The 7,500-nt window shown below is 43.4% G+C and overlaps 1 pseudogene; it reads left to right on the top strand.

The window, feature by feature from the left end:
* Positions 1-7,500, top strand: part of LOC120546678 — a 40,965-nt pseudogene that overhangs the window by 25,193 nt on the left and 8,272 nt on the right.

Below are 7,500 nucleotides of genomic sequence, written 5' to 3' on the forward strand. Positions count from 1 at the left end.
TAGGATACAGTCCAGATGTTTCTGTGTTTTAGGATACAGTCCAGATGTGTCTGTGTTTAAGGATACAGTCCAGATGTGTCTGTGTTTAAGGATACAGTCCAGATGTGTCTGTGTTTTAGGATACAGTCCAGATGTGTCTGTGTTTAGGATATAGTCCAGATGTATTGTCTGTGTTTTTTTTTTTAGGATACAGTCCAGATGTGTCTGTGTTTTAGGATACAGTCCAGATGTGTCTGTGTTTTAGGATACAGTCCAGATGTGTCTGTGTTTTAGGATACAGTCCAGATGTGTCTGTGTTTTAGGATACAGTCCAGATGTGTCTGTGTTTTAGGATAAAGTCCAGATGTTTTAGGATACAGTCCAGATGTTTGTGTGTTTTAGGATACAGTCCAGATGTGTCTGTGTTTTAGGATAAAGTCCAGATGTTTTAGGATAAAGTCCAGATGTTTGTGTGTTTTAGGATACAGTCCAGATGTTTCTGTGTTTTAGGATACAGTCCAGATGTTTCTGTGTTTTAGGATACAGTCCAGATGTTTCAGGATACAGTCCAGATGTGTTTGTGTTTTAGGATACAGTCCAGATGTTTGTGTTTTAGGATACAGTCCAGATGTGTCTGTGTTTTAGGATACAGTCCAGATGTGTCTGTGTTTTAGGATACAGTCCAGATGTGTCTGTGTTTTAGGATACAGTCCAGATGTGTCTGTGTTTCAGGGGAGCCTGCAGGCGTGCGAGCAGCTGCGCCAGATGTTGTCCTCGGTGGAGGACGGCAGGACGGCTCTGTGCGTCTACCTGTGTGAAGACAGCAGCAGCTTCTCCGTAGACGAGCTCTTCAGCACCATCAAGACCTTCAGAGGCCTTTTCCTCCGAGCCATGCAGGTCAGCAGCCAATCACAGGCGGCCGACTCCCGGTTCAGACAGACGAATGAGGTCACTTCCTGATGTTGTTGTTGTTGTTGTTGTTGTTGTTGTTGTCCGTCAGGAGAACCAGATTCGCCGGCAGCAGGAGAAGAGGGTGAAGCAGCAGGAGGAGGACAGGAAGCTCAAAGGAGAAACTAAAAGGATCGGTGAGTCTGACCTCTGACCCCCGCAGGTACCCTGCCATGAGACTAACTAGAACAGTAAAGGCCCAGACACACCAGCCACACGACCGACTGTCGGCAGTTGAGCCAGTCGGACTGATCGGTCTCCCCGAGTCGGTCCAAAAAGCGTCTCAGAACAAAGAAGAGACGAGACATAATACGTCTCCATAACAGCAGGCGGCGCTAATCTGTGTTGTCGCCCAATAAATGAAAACCGTTAATGAGGGACCATCTGTGTAGACCTATAAACACAGAGCACGCTGTGGTCAGTCCTTGTTTCCATCAGAGAGAGGTGATCGTAGTCGAGAAGGATCCTTGTTGTCGTTACTCGCTCACTGACGCTGAGGAGTATTTACTAACAGTCCCTATGTTCTGTAAGTTGTGTCTAATGTTTTATGTTTCTGAACCTGCTGGAAACCAGTTTTTAAACTGAGTCAGGCCCGTTTATATTGTAACTTAATGTTACTTTTAACTTTCCTGTATAATAAATGAAAGAAAGAAAAAAAAAAAAATACCATGGCTAGTAATAAGAAGATACTGGCGTTGGCAGCTCCGGTTTTCTCGTGCACTGATTGGCTAGTCAAGGGCTAGCACTCCACCAATCGGATTGGTCATTGAGTCCGACTGCCCACTGGCCGATTTAACAAGTCAAATATAAAAAAATGGACATAGACATACATACAGACGTACATCAGATGAATAACATACAAATGACATAAACACACAAGTAAGGAAACAAAGCATACATGTATAACAACTAGGGCTGGACCCGAATATTTGAATATTCGAATATTCGTTCGGTGGGTTGGTATTCGATTTAAAAATTTGACATTCGAATATTTTTTGTTTTTGTTTTTTTGTTTATTTATTTTCTGCATTTATCTCTCGTTCACACTCCAGTCCGGTTGGTGGCGGTAATGCACATTTAAGTTGGTTTGCCAACCGCCAATAAACTACAAAGAAGAAGAAGAAGAGACTGTCGGTACACGATGACGCTGTCAGTACCCGATCTGTTCCACCGGCACAATCCGTTCTGCGCATGCGCTGTGGTACGAGGATTTACGACACTACCCAATCTGTTCCCACGCTAGCTAACGTTAGTTTAGCTAATAGCTAATTCGGCGGACCACTAGGAGATTATAGCGGCCTGCCGTTAGCCTCCACCGGGAAGCTAACGTTAGTTTAGCTAACGGTTAATTTGGCTAACCGCTAGCTGATTGTAGCGGTCTGCCGTTAGCCTCCACAGTTAGGCTAACGTTAGTTTAGCTAACAGCTAATTTGGCTAACCGCTAGCCTAGACAGCATGTAAACTTTAAAAGACCCTCAAAATAAAACTTGAAAATAAACGTTAGCATATATAACAGCTGTTACGTCAGCTCTACTTTACTTGTGCTCATTTAAAATACAATCACTCAATACTTGTCTTTATTGTTATTACTGTAAAGTCTTAATGTAGCTGTAGCTGCTTCTCCCATTATGTTTGACTTAATGTTATTTTAGACTGAATCTAGCTGTCCGTTCTGCCTGCACGATCCGTTCTGCGCATGCCTTATTTTAGACTGAAGGCTGTCGGCTAGCGGTTAGCCGAATTAGCTGTTAGCTATCCCGGTGGAGGCTAGCGTGGAACAGATTGGGCAGGTCGTAAAACGGTATTATCATCTGCGCCAACGTCATGGCATACGTGTCATCTTGCACATGCGCAGAACGGATTGTGCCGGTGGAACGGATCGGGTACTGACAGACGCCCACGCCGATCATGTAGCGAGCTGGGCAGAGAAGCTAGCGGCGATAAAAAGTGCGGAAATGGAAAGCTGTTTCCCGTTTTTCCGTTGTGATTCGGCCAGAAACTTCAACATTGTGAGGCGAAGAGATCGTTTTGGAATATAAAGCTTGGATATTACACTTCCTCGGACTCGTGGGGATTTATGAAAATCAAGTTTTGGTCAAAATACCACTTTGTTGCTGACAGGACAACGACAACAGGTATGCACGCACTCTCGGCTGCACAGATTACGGCTGAGTTGTTTTATTTTCTGTTACTTTGTAACAGTTGTGTACATGGCTGTATATTTTGAAGATTTAATGCTTTAAAGTTATAAAAACGCTCATGAGTGGAAGTTTTATCGAGTCACAAAGTGTCCCGTTGACGGGACGGTGATCCTTGAGAGGTTAAAAGTTTATTAATTCTGAACGCGTCCTGCCTGTCTATCTATATTGCACCAAATACCACACTGCACTCCCTTGTGAAGTCGTTTGGATGAAAGGTTCTCAAAATAATCAAAATGCAAACAGACAGACAGACACACAGAGATCCCTGCCTTTATTAGAGATAATAATATGTTCAGCCCCCTCTCTCCGAAGCTTCCAATATTCGATGCTCATTACTACCGAAGCTTCGAAGCTCAAAAAATGGTATTCGGACCAGCCCTAATAACAACAGAAAATGACATGAATATACACACAGACAAGGTGTCGGAGACTTATAACCCTGAATAGATATTGCACTGGGTTTAATGTAGCTTTAATGTGGGACCACTAAGGTCTATATAAAAGACCCATATACAGTATTAGGGACCACTAAGGTCTATATAAAAGAGACTTCAGATACAGTATTAGGGGCACTAAGGTCTATATAAAAGAGACTTCAGATACAGTATTAGGGGACCACTAAGGCCTATATAAAAGAGACTTCAGATACAGTATTAGGGGACCACTAAGGCCTAATATAAAAGAGACTTCAGATACAGTATTAGGGGACCACTAAGGTCTATATAAAAGAGACTTCAGATACAGTATTAGGGGACCACAAGGCCTATATAAAAGAGACTTCAGATACAGTATTAGGGGACCACTAAGGTCTATATAAAAGAGACTTCAGATACAGTATTAGGGGACCACTAAGGTCTATATAAAAGAGACTTCAGATACAGTATTAGGGGACCACTAAGGCCTATATAAAAGAGACTTCAGATACAGTATTAGGGGACCACTAAGGTCTATATAAAAGAGACTTCAGATACAGTATTAGGGGACCACTAAGGTCTATATAAAAGAGACTTCAGATACAGTATTAGGGGACCACTAAGGTCTATATAAAAGCATCCAAAGAGCACCATGTCATGGGACCTTTAACAATAGAATAGATTGAATGTATCAGGAGTTTTTAAGTCTGTTTGAAGGCAGAAGCTGATATTCTCTGTGCAGAATGTTTTGAAGCTGTTATAGAACAGTTGGATGTAAAAGTGTCTCTGTCCTCCAGTCAGGAAGGACGTGTCCAAGCAGGACGAGGGCTGCATCATCGACAACCTGCTGGCTGAGATCAAGAAAGGTTACAACCTGAAGAAGACGCGGCCGCCAGCCGAGAGGACCTCCAGAGTCCCCGGTGAGGACCGGAGGGAGCTGCTCCCAAAACTGCACCCATCCAATACCACGGATTAAAAAAATCTGCTTTAAAGGACCACGCCGACTTATTGGGACTTTATCTTATTCACTGTACCCCCCCCCAGAGTTAGACTAGTCCATACAGACCCTTCTCATCTCTTATTGGGACTTTATCTTATTCACTGTACCCCCTCCCAGAGTTAGACTAGTCCATACATACCCTTCTCATCTCTTATTGGGACTTTATCTTATTCACTGTACCCCCCAGTTAGTTAGATTAGTCCATACATACCCTTCTCATCTCTTATTGGGACTTTATCTTATTCACTGTACCCCCAGAGTTAGACTAGTCCATACATACCCTTCTCATCTCTTATTGGGACTTTATCTTATTCACTGTACCCCCAGAGTTAGACTAGTCCATACATACCCTTCTCATCTCTTATTGGGACTTTATCTTATTTATCTGTACCCCCAGAGTTAGACTAGTCCATACATACCCTTCTCATCTCTTATTGGGACTTTATCTTATTCACTGTACTCCCCAGAGTTAGACTAGTCCATACATACCCTTCTCATCTCTTATTGGTCTTTATCTTATTCACTGTACCCCCAGAGTTAGACTAGTCCATACATACCCTTCTCATCTCTTATTGGGTCTTTATCTTATTCACTGTACCCCCCAGAGTTAGACTAGTCCATACATACCCTTCTCATCTCTTATTGGGTCTTTATCTTATTCACTGTCCCCCCAGAGTTAGACTAGTCCATACATACCCTTCTCATCTCTTATTGGGACTTTATCTTATTCACTGTACCCCCCAGTTAGACTAGTCCATACATATTCTCTTCATCTCTTATTGGGACTTTATCTTATTCACCGTAACCCCCAGAGTTAGACTAGTCCATACATACCCTTCTCATCTCTTATTGGGACTTTATCTTATTCACTGTACCCCCCCCCCCACAGAGTTAGACTAGTCCATACACACCCTTCTCATCTCTGTGCGTGCTGTAAGGCTGTCTGAAGCCGCCAGCAGCATCAGGCCATCACAGAACATGCAAACCGGGAAATATATTCTCAGGCGGAAGAATATAGTACTTGGGCGGAGTGATTTGCTTTGCAGCAAGCCTGTCTGAGAATATAGTTCCCAGTATGTTTATGGTTAGAAGACGGCTGTGTCTCATGTTACGTTGTTCTTTGTACACGCTGTGACTCTACAAATCACAACAAATAAATGAAAAGAACATGTTGGCGTTATTTTGTCACTTTTGTCACAATTCGGGGGTTACAGTGAATAAGATAAAGTCCCAATAAGAGATGAGAAGGGTATGTATGGACTAGTCTAACTCTGGGGGTTACAGTGAATAAGATAAAGTCCCAATAAGAGATGAGAAGGGTATGTATGGACTAGTCTAACTCTGGGGGTACAGTGAATAAGATAAAGTCCCAATAAGAGATGAGAAGGGTCTGTATGGACTAGTCTAACTCTGGGGGTTACAGTGAATAAGATAAAGTCCCAATAAGAGATGAGAAGGGTCTGTATGGACTAGTCTAACTCTGGGGGTACAGTGAATAAGATAAAGTCCCAATAAGAGATGAGAAGGGTATGTATGGACTAGTCTAACTCTTGGGGTTACAGTGAATAAGATAAAGTCCCAATAAGAGATGAGAAGGGTCTGTATGGACTAGTCTAACTCTGGGGGGTACAGTGAATAAGATAAAGTCCCAATAAGAGATGAGAAGGGTATGTATGGACTAGTCTAACTCTTGGGGTACAGTGAATAAGATAAAGTCCCAATAAGTCGGCGTGGTCCTTTACCGTTGTTTATTCCTGCTCTTTCTCCACACCAGGAGTCAGCAACCTTAGGGTTAGGGTGCCACCATTGGCACACAGTAGCTCAACCAATGGCACACTAGCTATAAGTGCGCAAAAGAGTTTTTCGGGAAATGTTCAAATCAGCATGTCAAATGGCCTCTTTCACAGCCGTTGGCAGGAGAACAGCCAGGAGTTTGATTGACTTTTTTTCCTGTCTCTGATTGGCTAGTAGTACTCATTGCCTTTTTGAAAGAATGTGACACAAAGGGAACACAATACCACTGCCTGAACAGGCTCAGTAGACGATGGCAGGCTTAATGGTGATATGGCACACTGATTAACATTTTAAAATGGGACTTTATGTTAAAAAGGTCCCAGATCTTTATGTCTTTGTGTTCCAGCTGCGACTCCTTGAGCGCCTCTGTGTAACGTAGAGTCCTTCCTTCGTGTCTCCACCACGCGTTACTTTAGACAGCCAATCACAGACGTTATTAGATATCTTGGTAGAAGCGTGCCGCGTGCTGATTGGCCCACTGACGCTGAGGAGTATTCACTAAGAGTCTGCAGCGTTAGGGATTGAACTGTGGTATCGAGTGACGAGGCATTTTTAGATACTCGGTGCTGAGGAGGCAGATTGGTGGCCGGGTTGGCTCAGTGGTAGAGCAGGCGCACATATACTGAGAGGTTTACACCTCGACGCAGAGGTCCAGGGTCTGTGCTGTGCTCATCAGATCAGCCTGCAGGTTTTATTTGAAAGTAGTGAATGACAGGATTTACATGTACATGTACAAAAGCTATTGTAATTTTACCAAAGCGATGATAACTTGCTTTTATCTTGTGCACAAGGACTCGAGAAATGGACCAAAGCGACTGAGAACACCTGTAAATGGGTTGAGCTGCTCTCCAGTCTGTCCCTATCTTCCCCTGGCTGGGATCACTGCCCCGGTGTAATGCAGAGAGGGAGGGCGCCCTCTGCTGGCACGATCTGTGCTAACATCCTACAGACCAAAGATAGGAAAAAAGCTCAAAAATGTATTTTACATTGAAAAAGCCCCGTCAAACTGGGAACCCACCTTTCAATCAAAATAGAACTTTCCTCTAGTGCTGCTCCCTCTTAGTGGATCAGAGGACTAATCGGTGGTTCTGGTCTTACTCCACTTAGATCTCTTTAGTCCATTAGTCATGTCTGATGCTGTTTTCATGCTGAATGACTTATTTCC

This window comes from Perca fluviatilis, chromosome 18 (genome assembly GCF_010015445.1).
Source record: "Perca fluviatilis chromosome 18, GENO_Pfluv_1.0, whole genome shotgun sequence".
Taxonomy (NCBI): Eukaryota; Metazoa; Chordata; class Actinopteri; order Perciformes; family Percidae; genus Perca; species Perca fluviatilis.